An 8,642-nucleotide genomic window follows, 5' to 3' on the forward strand; every position below is an offset into this window, starting at 1 on the left:
GAAGTTAAGATAGGTGTTGTGGGAAAACTCACTAGGAAAGAGCCCTGAACTCTTAGAGAAGGGAGAAAGGTCACAGAATCATTTTCAGGAGTAACTTCCTGTGTTGCCAGGGAATGGCCCAGATTTAAGAAGCTCAGGCTACCTGGGCCCACATCTTAGGTTGGAACTCCTGACTCATTTTTGCTGTCTTCCTGTGCTGCTTTTGCCCAGCTGGGCTGCTAGGATCCTTGTCCAGCTAGCTTGCTTGCTTCCTTTCCTTTCTTTTATTTTGTTGTGGTTATTATTTGTTTGTTTATTTGTTTTGGGTGCTGGTAATTGAATCAAGGAGTGCATAACTACTTTGTCTCATCCCTCAGCCCTTTTTTATTTTTTTGAGACAGGTTTTCACTAAGTTGCTGAGGCTGGCCTCAAATTTGGCAATTCTCCTGCTTCAACCTCACAAGCCACTGGGATTACAGGCATGTACTGTAACAACCAGCCCTTGTCCAGATTTCTAACCATTCACAAGAGAAACATTTTCTTTCTCTTGATTTTGTTCACTCTCAAGTCTTGTCTTCACATAACTCTCTGATCAACAATAGTTCAGCTGATCAAGACTGGGTCCAGCCAAGCAACTCTGCCTCAAACTGATGATTATTTAGTTTGGGCAACTCCATGAGAATTGAACTCACATTCACTCCATGTGGTTCCTCTGGGTCCCATGCCGAAGCTGATGCTGCCCAGGACATGCTCTATTCAGGATAGACTGCTAAAGCACAGAAGCCAAATGAAATCACATAGGCACATGTCAAGGATTTGCCGTGTCACATGCTATCCCATTGGTCAGAGCAAGTCACATGGCCAAGCCCAACAGCAGTAGAACAGGGAGGTACACATTCCACATTGGGTAAACTAGAAGTTACAGGACAAACAGTATATATATATATATATATATATATAGTTTGTATTAGGGCAGTGAAGAATTGAAACCAGTAATGCAATTGGCCACAAATAACATTTGTATGTATGGTATACATGAAAAGGATTATGCCAATTCTTAGCTTGTTAGCATTGAGGAATAGGAATTGTGGGTAATTTCTATTTAATTGTATTACCTAAGTTATACATAAGTTACATATATAGTCATCCCTTGGATCCATGGAGGACTGGTTCTGGGACATGTACACACCCATACTAAAATTCACAGATACTCAAGTCCCTTATATAAAATGTTATAGTATATAACCTTATCATTACCTAATACAATTTAAATGTTATATAAATAAATATTATGCTATGTTTGGGCATAATGACAAAATAGACCATATATGAGTCCAGATGGATTTTGTTTTGTTTTGTTTTGACTGGGGATTGAACCCAGTGGCACTTTATCACTGAGCTACATCCTCAGTCCTTTTAATTTTTTTTTTTTTTTTTTTTTTTTTTTTTTAAGTTTTGAGACAGGGTCTCACTAAGGCTGATCTGGAACTTGGAATCCTCCTGCCTCCCAAGTTGCTGAGATTTCAGTTGTGTGCCACCACCCCCAGCTTTCCAAATATTTTTTGTTCTGGGTTAGTTGCATCCATGATGGAGAACCCATAGTTATATGGGACCAACTATGTATGTATATATCAGGGACAATTATTGTTTTCAAACAACAGAGATCAAATCAGGCTTTGATGCTTTCCTGAAACAACACAAATTCTCACTGCACAAAGAAATCTTCTGGGGGCATGTAGCGTTCTACTTATTGGGGTGGTTACATGTGGTTTTTCTCTGTAATTACTTGTTAAACTGTAGATTCATGGGCTGGGGATGTAGCAGTGGTAGACCCTGGACTCGATCTCCAGTAACACACATACACACACAAATCCACTATACATTTATGTTTGGTAAATTTGTTAAAATTCATCAGTTAAAAAAGTTTTTAAAACAGACAACTAAGCAAACTAAAACCAAAAAGGTGATTATTAATTTTACGTATCCTTAGTGGAAACACTAAGTATTGATCTAATCAACATAATAATATTCCTTAGAGTAAATCTGGAAAGTGTGGGTAGCTGTGATAATGCTGGTAACAGGATAAGCAGTTTAAAAAGCAATAAGTTGTCTTTTATAAGGAGGAGTAAATAATGACTAAAATTGAAAAATCAAGTAGTACTATATGCATGATATTATGGGGTTTTTTATTTTTAACATTGTAGCACTATTTTAAAAACTGGTTAAAAAAAGTAAACTATTTTTATTTACATATATTTTTGCAATACTGAGGGTCAAACCTTGGGCCTTTTGCATGCTAGACAAGTGCTCTACTACTAAGTTATATCCCCAGTCCAGTAAACTAAATTTTAATAAAAAATATGTATTTATTTTGAATGTGTCCACTTCTCACCATTCAACTTACCAAATCCCACATCCATGCTACCATTCTCTCTTGCCTGGATTATCATAGCTGATAACTGGTCTTGCCTTCTTCTCTCTCTCTTGCTTCCAGATTCATACTAAACTGTGCAGAGAAATCTTTCAGAAATAAATCTTCTCATCTTTTTAAAAAACCTTTTAAAGACTCCTCATTTGCATGTTTCCTAAGTCATTTTATACGTGTATCGTGTTCAAAATACCAAGACAGGGAAAATCTTAAAATCAGCCAGCAAATAAAAAAACATTATGTACAGAGGATGCTAAGAATTAGAGACTTGTCAAAAACCACATAAGCTAAGAACAATGAAGTGATTTTAGTACTGGAAAGAAAAATTTGTCAATGCAGAATCTCAAAATCCTATACTCAATGGAAATGTTTTTGAAAATGAAGGAAAAGTAAAATAATACTTCTCACACTGAGAAATAGCTGAAGGAATTCATTACCAAAAGACCATTCTGAAAGAAATATTGAAGGAAGTTCTTCAGGGGAGGGAGTATGGTATCGGAGAGAAACCTGGATCTGTACAACCAAAGTAAGAGCACTGGAAATAGAATGAAAGTAAATTTTTTAATTACTTTAAAAATAACTAAAGTCTATTGGGTTTTTTGTTATTGTTTTTCTAATTTGGGTTCTGGGGATTGAACCCAGAGTTTGTTCATGTTAAGCACACATTATACCACTTAAGTATACCTCCAACCTCCAAAATAGAATAAAGTCCATAGTGAAGTTTTAGCAAACATTTCTGTAAAAGAATATACAGTAAATACTTAAGGTTTTGTAGATCATATGCTCTCTCTATTGCCACCACTGACCTCTACCCTTAGAGCACAAAAGCAGTCATAAACTACAAGTAAGTGAATGAACATGACTATTTTTAGTTTAAAAAAACAAAAACAAAACACTATGAACATAGACTTGAACTTCATGTATATGTGTGTACCCGAGTTTCTACCCAGGGGCACTGATCCATATCCCTAGCCCTTTCTAAATTTTTTTATTTTGAGATAGGACCTCACTAAGTTTCTTTTTTTTTTTTTTTTTAAGAGAGAGAGAATTTTTTAATATTTATTTTTTAGTTATCGGCGGACACAACATCTTTGTATGTGGTGCTGAGCATCGAACCCAGGCCGCAGGCATGCCAGACGAGCGCGCTACCGCTTGAGCCACATCCCTAGCCCCTCACACTAAGTTTCTGAGTCTGGCCTCAAACTTGTAATCAATCCTCCTGCCTCAGCCTCCCAAGTTGCTGGAATTACAGGCCTGTGCCTGGTGAACTTCTTATAATTTTATATGCCAGAATGTATTCTACTTTTGATTTTTTTTTCCCTCACCAGACATTTAAAAACATAAAAGCCTGCCAGATACAGTGGCATGTGCCTTTAATCCCAGTGACTCCAGAGGCTAAGGCAGAATTGTAGACAAGTCTATAATTCTTAGTATCCTCTGTACTTACTAAGTTTGAGGCCAGCCTCAGCAACGTAGCAATGACCCTGTCTCAAACTAAAAATTTTAAAAGGGCTGAAAAAAAGCTCCGTGATAAAGTTCTCCTTGTTTAAATCCCTAGCACTCCTCACCCCACCCGACAAAATAATGTAAAAGTCTAAATTCATGAGCATGCAGAATCAGGTAGACTGGTTTTGGCTTTCAGTTGGATCAGGCAGCTTTTCCACACCTTTTTAATGGCCAAGTAGTATCTTTTTCCCCCCAGAGAGATTCAGAAGCATGCTGAGTTGTATTTTATTATGTGGACATACTGCAATTTATCAGTATTTAAAATTTTTACATATGATATAAGATACACAATCCATCCAGGCATGGTGCTGTTTAAAGCTAAAACATCAACAATGAAATGTGTATGCATTTTGTTTTTCATTTGCAGTGTTGGAGGCCAAACTACATCCCTAACCCTCTACCCCAATGTTATTTTTAATTTTTTTTTATTTATTTATTTATTTATTTATTTTGAGACTGTCTCACTCTGTCACCCAGGCTGGTCTCCACCTTCTGGGCTCAGATGATCCTCTTGCTTCAGTCTTCCAAGGAGCTGAAACTATAAGTGTACATCACCATGCCCAGATTAATTGTTTTATATGTAAAGATTTTAAGTATTGATAAATGAATTGCAGTATGTTCACATAATAATAAAATACTACTCAACCATAAAAAGGAATAGATGATTCATGTAGCAACATAGGTTGCTTCAGAAATAATTATGCCGAGTAAAAGGAGTCATGAAAAAAACAAGGTACAATGCAGACCCATCTATGGTGACAGAATGCAGATTAGTGATTGTCTACAGGGGCTCTGAGGGAGAATGGTAGAGGAGGAAAGAATTTTTTAAAATGAGGGGAGAAGATTGGACTCTACTGTGGTGAGGTCTTTATACCACACATAAAGCCAGGGTAGTATCTGAAGGTAAAGTGTGTGGTATTGGAGCTGCCAGCCATGTAGTGACCGCAAGGTCTGTTGGAGAATATAATCAACATGAAGAATTAGTGAGTCGAGAGATGGAGAGGCTGAATTAAATGAGCAAATAAATGCCCTTTTTGTGGATGCCTGTTTGGGATGGAATATTTACTCACTGTATTAAGTATAAATTTAACATCTTCAAGAGATACACATTTATTATTCACTTTCAGTGGATCAGGAGTCAAAGTGCAGACTACCTGGGTCCTTTGTTCCAGGTCTCATCGGAGTGAAGTCAGGGTGTCAGCCAGGGTCATACTCTTAGCTGAGGCTCAGGCCCTCTTCCAAGCTCACTATTAGCTGAACTCTATTCCTCTGGTTTGGGATTCCCCTATGAGCTTTCTGCCATTCTCTGCCATGCAGGAAGGCCTGGACCCCCTTCTAGAGGATTAACTTGATTAACTACCTTTGTTATATTGCAAAACCCCTCATCTTGGTCATATAGCATGACTTCCTCACCAGGGAAATCTTACAATCACAGGTACCGCCTATAATATACAGGCAGTCATATACACTGTGTGGGAATCATGGGACTCTTACAAATCCACTTACCACAGAGTCCTGACCCATTTCCCTGTGATCTGCACTCAATCTTTTTTCCTTTTTACCATGTGATGTTTTAGATTGAACCCAGGGCCTTGCACATGTTAAGTGCATGTACATTAGATACAGCATTTCCCTGCACTTAGTCTTTTTTGCAGTACTAATGATCAAACTCAGGATCTTGCACGTGCTAGACGAGGACTTTCCCAAGTGAGCTCTACTCCAGCCCCCTGCACTTAAGAATCTGGATTTCTGGGATTTTCCATGTTCTCCCAGTCTTTTAGTTTGTCCCCTTCTTAACATCTCTTCACTTGGCTTTATAGCTTTCTGGTTTCTTGTCTCTCCTATTAAAAAAACAATTCATCATCTGTCACTCCAAGTCCCACCTCAGCCTGGAACAGGTCTGATGTTCCCATAAGCAATTGTATGGATAAGTGGAAGTGATTTAAAAAAAAAAATTTATTCACAATACCTTTATTTCTCTCATTTTTCATGTGGTGCTGAGGATCAAATCCAGGGTCCCACGCATGCAGGACGAGCGCTCTGCCACTGAGCCACAACCCAGCCCCATGATTTTTTTTTAAGCCATGATCTTTATTTTTTAAATTTTTTTAGCTGTAGATGGACACAACACCTTTATTTTATTTATTTATTTTGAGGTGGTGCTGAGGATCAAACCCAGTATTTCACATGTGCTAAGCAAGCGCTCTACCACTGAGCTACAACCCCAGCCCATAAGTGGTTCTTACATGGAAGTGAGGACTAATTCTACATGACCTTGAATGCCTCATCAGTGCTGAAGCACTGCTGTCTAGCTGGTTCCATCCAGTCCTGACTTGAGTGTGGTTCAGGAGGACCTGCCTGGCGTCCCCCTGCACACCTACTTGCCCTACTCTAGAGCCAGAGTCCACTTTCATACTGTACAGCAGGCCATTAGACACTTCTGGTTTCTAGACTCTTAATTCTATACATGGGCTATCTTCTCGGTCTAGAATGTTCTTAACTACATTGTTGATTTAATGTACCCAACCCTCTTTATAAGATATCACCTCCCCAGGTAACTTCATCACCCTCCCCTGCCCCAGTGTGAGCTTTGTTGTCCTTTTGGCTTCTAGGACTCTCTAGGTGTTTTCCCCCTTTCCTAGAACTTGTCACCCTTTGTAAGTAAATAAACTTTCTCTCCTAGCAGCCAGGGCTGTCCTGGAGTCCAGAACACAATGAAATTTCAATATTAGGTCCCAGCATAGGCTTGGTCTTGGGTAAGGATAGTGATTATTTGTTGCACAAACAACTGAGTTCAGTAATCTCCATGTTTGTTATTCAAGATTTTGTACGATGTTCATGTCCTGGGCCCTGTGGCAGGCCAGCCTAACAGACTCTGGCTCACCTGCAAGCCTCCAAGCCCAGGCCACAAATTCATACCTGATACCCACTCTACTTTCAAAAAGACACAGCATGGGAATAGTGAGCAAAGAAACTAGTATTCTTGGTCATGACGTTCAGAGCTGCATAGTGATGAAGTACAATTAGGCAATGGGCTTCCCAAAATGTGGGATGCCAACCTGGGACAGGAATCATATATGAGATACTTGTTCTTCACCTTGCTGAGCACTTGACAGGAGCTTGATGGTCTCTCCCTTTTTCCTGAGAGCTAGCACTTCCTTGTAGTACAGAGGGTAAGGGCTGACTAAGCCTCATGATGACCATACAACTGATGAGCTCCTAGACTTGCAGTGGTGAGGAAGAGAGGGGCCACCTTCTAGTCACTAGCAAGAATCCAGCTGGCTCACTCTTACTAACTAGCTCAGTAAGTTGTAAAGGAAATAAACACTGTAACCCAAAGTGCTTGAACAGGTTATTCCTAAATTGGGATGACAATTCTTCAGGGAGCACTAAACATCTTTTAATCTCAACAATAGTTTGTAATAAAGATTAGACAAGTCAGACTTCCAGCATTAATATTTTTTGCATTAAGGAATCTGTAAATGTGATATTTTAAATCCTTACAGCAGTGGCTGGGGATGTATGTAGGTAAGTGGTTGAGGGCTGGCCTAGCATGTTTTAGGCCTGTGTTTGTCCCAGAAGAAAAAAAAAGATAAATTCTTATAATGCTTAAGATAATTCAAGAATTTTAACATTCTTGGGGTAGTAATTACAAATGTGTATTTAGATAATAGATTTACACTTGTGAGTTAAATTGAAATTCTAAGTTTGCATTTTGCATGCCTATAATCCCAGCAACCCCCAGAGGCTGAGTCAGGAGGATCTCAAATTCCAGGCCAACCTAAGCAACTTTTTGAGCCCCAGTCTCAAAATAAAAAGGCCTCAGGTATGTAGCTCAGTGGGAAGGACTCCTGGGTTAAATCCCCTGTATCACCGCCCCCTCCACCCCCCCACCCCCCCCACCCCCGCCCAAAAAAAAAAAAAAGTTAAAAGCCTAGCGCGGTGGTCCCCACCTGAAATAATCTCGCCACTCCAGGCCCAATCAGGAGGCTAGTAAGTTCCAAGCCAGCCTCCAAAAACTTAAAAAGACACTGACTGAAAATACAAAAAGGGCTGGGGTTACAGCTCAATGGTAAAGTGCCCCTGGGTTCAATCCCCAGTTCCAAAAAGAAAAAAAGAAGAAAAGGAAAAATTAGGTTTGGGAATTTCTGATTTTAATGAATATTAACTTTAAAAGTCAAAGTAAACTTCAGAGTAATCTTTTCCGCTCATGAGGATCTTTTAAAAAAGGACTTAACCATGTACTAGTGAAGCCAGATTTAAAGATAGGTACTTAGTGTAGTTAGGTAAATGGGGTCTAATATCTAGTAAAATCAAGAATGAAGGCCACATTGAGAATAGAGTCCAGGAAATGGGGAATTGAAAATGTCCACAAGGCCGAGAGCCCATCCCAAGGAAATGTTAATGAAGCAGCTGTCCCTGCCTGAGATTACTCCTTAAACTCACCTGTCCCCCACCCTTCCCACCTATATTCCATCACTGCAAAATAACAGAACCAAGGACAGGAATTCGGGAAAGCTGAAAGAACACCTTAGCTATAAAAGAGGGAAGACCTCCCCTTTTCACAGCTTCCACTCTTGGGTCCCCTTCTTCCTCAGGGGAGAAGTCTTTTCTGCTGTCCTTTAATAAAGCTTTTACTTTCCACTCTAAACTTGCCTCAGCGTGCTTCTCTGGTGTTATACTTCATCATGGAGAAGCAAGGACTCCTCACGGGGTAAAACAGTGGTAA

This window comes from Ictidomys tridecemlineatus, chromosome 5, assembly GCF_052094955.1.
Source record: "Ictidomys tridecemlineatus isolate mIctTri1 chromosome 5, mIctTri1.hap1, whole genome shotgun sequence".
NCBI classification, from domain to species: Eukaryota; Metazoa; Chordata; class Mammalia; order Rodentia; family Sciuridae; genus Ictidomys; species Ictidomys tridecemlineatus.